This window comes from Montipora capricornis, chromosome 1 (genome assembly GCF_036669925.1).
Source record: "Montipora capricornis isolate CH-2021 chromosome 1, ASM3666992v2, whole genome shotgun sequence".
Lineage (NCBI taxonomy): Eukaryota > Metazoa > Cnidaria > Anthozoa > Scleractinia > Acroporidae > Montipora > Montipora capricornis.
This window is the reverse complement of record NC_090883.1, coordinates 10,249,927-10,254,926: the sequence shown is the minus strand read 5'-3', so window position 1 is coordinate 10,254,926 and position 5,000 is coordinate 10,249,927.

The following is a 5,000-nucleotide window of genomic DNA, read 5'->3' as shown; positions in this document are numbered from 1 at the left end:
AGGAGATTCTACATCAACCGATTTCAGCTTTCTATAAGCAACGTTCTTAGTAGTCAGGCTAGGTTTGTCTAACAGAAGTCTACAATAAACAGATGCGTGGTCAGAGATAAAGCGATCAATTACAGGGACCCCATTTAAGATGTTATCACTTGAACGGGTGATAATGAGATAGAGTGTATGACCCTGAGTATGCATAGGCTCAGTGATTTGTTGCTGGAGACCGACGGACTTTAAAAGATCAAGTAGTTTGGCTGAGTCAGGATCGTGGGGGACATCGACGTGGATATTTTTAGTCACCAGCTATCACTAGATGCTCTTTGGAGAGAAGTATGGTAGGTAGAGAACTCCATGAAGAAATCATATGTTGAGACTCTGTGATCAGCTGAATAAGGTGGACAATACAGAAGGACAAGCCGAAGATTAGGTGAAGGTGATGCGATTGTCCATTCATAGTATTCAAAGGATTCTTTCCCACCAGCGTCAATCCATCTGACAGATAGCAAATCACTGTATGTGAAGCCCACTCTGCCACCACGACGACCAGTACGTGGGCTGTCAGAAATTTTGTACCTGACCGGGCACAATTCAGCTTGCACAGCAGCGTCGTCAGTAGTCAGCCAAGTCTCAGTGATCCCAACAGGGTCCTCCTTGCAGTCGCATATATAACCTAAAAGGTCAGCAGTCTTATTTTTAACTGAATGAGCGTTTAGCAAGCACGAAGACAAATGTTGGTGTGCAACAATCAGAGTCAAGGCAGATAAATGACGAACACTGATTAAATTGCTAATATTCCGTGACAAAGATGACGGTCGAGTTTTACGGTTATAATTACTGCGTGTTGAAACAATCACCGGGATTCCATTGGGTCCAGGATTCAATTTAAATACCAGATCACCAATGAGCAATGGATGGAATGATGCCGAGGTATTAGAATAATATGCACAAGGACATCTGTAGCGTCTGATCCTATAGGATATTTAGCTGGCGTATCCACCAAACAATCATAGCTATGATGAGAAGTTGTGATCGTGTCATTCCAGTACCAGCAAGACAATGGGTGATCAACAGCAATTCCATGGACATTGTTCTCAGGATGAGGAAAGCAACACAGATTTGTTACAGTCAGCAATGTAGAGCAAAGTAAAGCCGACTTTTTATCTCCGAATTGCTTGAATCCAAACTCGAAATAACTCCAATAGAGGCACCAAACTGTTACGAGCGGCTTTAGGTATTCTCCATTGAGAAATGAACACCGAAGTGGTAGTAGAAAGAGCAGAAAAACGCAGATGGAAATAACACGTCGGCCCTTCATTAGTGCTGAGATACAATTTTAAATTCTATCAGGGTGACAGCATCAGTTAACATCGGTAAAATTTCCATGGGCTGAATTGCTTTCTTCTCCGCCTTTGCTTTAACAACCGTGTCGAACAACAGCAACATTGCAAACCAAGATCTCTAGTCTTGGTTGCACGTGGCAAATCATGCCAGAGCTCTACATTTACCTTAGGGACGCACAAAACCTTGCAGTTTTCTGGAGTTTTATATTTGTCTTGCAATTCCTTCAATTTAGTATCCGAAGGCTTTTTTGAACACGAATCATTTATGCGTTCAGTTACAAGGTCAACAACCTTCAGACCAATTTTTTTTTTCAGTCTCCTGGAATATCGACAGTAAAAGTGGCTCTCTGGATTCCAGGGTTTGAGAACTGATGCTTGGAGCGGCAGGGCCTCCCTCCACTAAAATCGTAGCTGTAGGATCAAAACCCGAGTTGGGCAAGCGAGTTGAAGTTCCAGATTCTGGAGCCAACAGACGGGTTTCTTGTTGACCCGAAACCTTTTGAGATAACGTAGACAAAGATTCCAAGATTTCACGAATGCCCAGCTGGTCTTTGAGAGTATCAATGTCAAATTCCACATCTTCATACTTAGACTCATCTGCTTGTACAGTTTCTTCAACGTTGCTTGTCCGGTTAACTGACCCCTGGTTGGTAATATGAACGCTTGGTTTGAGCAGTATTGAATTCAACGCCACGTCTTTACTCATTGTTGCTGAGACTATAGTGGCCTGCCCTTCTGTTGTGTCGTCTCTGTTATCAAATACTCATACGGCCCTGAAGAACAGGAAAAAAAAAAGAGTAATCAAGCAAGATTATGTGGAAAAATGTCGAACTAAAAATTAAGTGACTCACCGACCTGTTCTAGCATGAAAGGAAGAATTGATTGTCAGATACTCTCCTGGGGTTAAATACGTCTCCGTTGATTTGCATTTGAATGGCTTTGAAGTTTGGCCGCTGACCTTTAAGTTACCAAGGAAGTACGCATAATTATCCCATAATGTGGAGCATATCGAAAGAGAACTGAAATTACATGCACATTTTCCGTTTGACTGACAGTCTTTACTCCCTCTCTCCTCAGTTCAGAACAATAGCAAAAATCTTTACTAATTGACTGCAATTTCACAGTCAAACAAAGCAGCTCACAACTGGACATCCATTTCACAAAAAAAGCCTAGAAATATGTCAGAATCTCTGTCAACACGGAATTGCGAACGTTTTCAGGCCTTCTTCGTTAGGTAGTTTAGCAAAAATTAATATGTGAGGTAGCGAAGCATATATGAAGAATGTAAACATTACCCGAAAGCTAACAGTTGTAAATAAGTGTTTTGCTCTGTTTCTTTAAGCTTTACATTGATTTTCATTGAAATTTTATCTTCTGATTTCTTTGCTTAAATTTCTCAAATTTCGTTGCCTCTTCTCTCGTGCTTCATTGCTTGTAACGAATATGATTTCCCTCCGGAAAAACGTGGCTTGCCAATGCAACACTGCCACACAATTTCCCGCGAAGGAAAGTTGCCCGAACACTCCCGTCCCCAGAGGCTGTCCTGCCTCTCCACCTCCACTCAGACAGTCTGTACAGGCGGACGTACGTAACATCATAACCACTACTTGCACAAATCCCATAACACACCTCTTTTACCCCACCAAAAATCTGCATCGGCATTGCACTTCTCTTGGGACATTTTCATGTCCCAGGAGAAATTGCAAACAATGGTTATGGAAACGTTTTGAGGGGTAACAGAGGTGTATTATGGGATTGTGCAAGAAGCGATCGATAGATTTCCCAAAAAATCTTACCCATGGTTCTCCGCTGGGACACTTCGAGCGCCTGAGCTCTGCTATGAGTCAAACGGAAAATGCTGTGAAAGAGATTACTGTGCATGCATTTTTTTCAGTTATAGTTGTTGACGTTGTCGATTAAAATTGGAAATTATGAGGAATGCCCAGGACATACCACGTCTAAAAACCGGTCTGGTGTCTTTTTTTTTTTGTAGTCACAAATGTGCATACCCCACGGATATTGAATTAAGCTCCGATCGGGTGAATTTACTTTTATACTCTTCAATATTTCCAAACTTCCCTGCAGTGATAAGAACTCATGGCCTTTACCCAACCTTCGCAATTATCTGGGAGCGTGTGATGATGCACTACCATTAAATAATTGAAAGCAGAAATTTGCTGTGGAATCTTTCCGCCTGCCATGATTGACACAGTATTCAATAAAGTGGAAAGATGCTTTTTCTTTGAGAAAGGCAAGCTTTAAAGGTAAGGAGAATTTTCTACGTTATTTCTAGATATTTTGCATAGAATGAATACTCCAATATTTCTTGGGAACCAGTTTGTTCAGCCGTTTGTTTCAGCCGTAGCAAAAAAAAAATGAAATCAAGATTTAAAAAAATCGAATTAGTTATCGCCGTCACAGGAACTTCACAGCGGTCCCCCATCCAAGTACTAACCTCATTCGGTGGAGCTTAACTTCAGCTAACACTTAGACTAGCATCAACGATTGTGATCTTTGTGTTAAAATCGCGCATATATATCTTGTTGAACTTTATGACACTTGAAAGACAAAACAAAGCAAACTAACAAAAACCCGGTGTCTTGCCGATATTTTGTCACAGATGCATCCCTTGTCTCGCGAGTTGTCAGTTTTAAACACACAAGGTAACTTGATCACAGGCAGCCGCTAAAATCGATGTCACTTTCGATTTTGCGATCTTATTTGTACAAAGAACGATAGCAAAATTGAACTCTGACTAAACGTAACAAAAATCTCCCAAAACCCTTTTTGCTGAAGGCAAATTGTTTTATTGTCAATCGTTACTTCCTAAAAGTTCCTTAGATAGATAGATAGTTTTATTAAATTACCCTTGCAGCCCGAGGGCTGAATTACGATAATTTTTACAAATGTAAAACATTAATTAATTGGAAATATAAATTATATAGTGATAAATTAAGAAAGTTATTTGATATTTCTCTTTGATGAAAACCTTTATTATAAGCTGCTTGAGCAGGCCTTTCTTCAGGTTCTCTCGATGTGTCTAAATAAGAAAATTCGTTTGGAGCTGTTGTTTCAGCATAGCTATGACTGTATTCAAGCAAATGTTTGATAGTTACACTATAATTTACATCATTGCAATCAGGTACTTTTTTTATCGCCAACTTTTACTGAAATGTCTTTTATTAATGAGTGAATACCATTTACAATACCATTAAACCAAAACCAAATTAATTACATTGGCCAATCAAAAAGGACGGGAGACAATCCAGTAAACCAATCAAAGCGCGGGAAAATGTGCACGCGCTAGCCACAATTAGTTTTGGTTTGACTTCTGGTTGGTTGAAAAAGTGGCGTGAGAACTTTGAACCAATCACTAAGTGAAGTAATTATAAACCAAAGCAATTCGCTAATTACTTTCGACACAATTGAAAACCGGTCTATGATCAGCAATAGCAATATCAGTACAATTCATTTTTTGTACTTTAAAGCTCATTGCTATTCTTGCATTATACCAATCTGATGGAGATGCTGAATTTGTATTAACAACAAAAAAGCGATGGTTTTGCTTTTTTTGACTAACATTATTAGCTGGGTTTGCTGTTACTAATGGCGTGTCTAATTCATGAAAAATATCTTCAATTTGTTCAACCTATTTTGGATTTC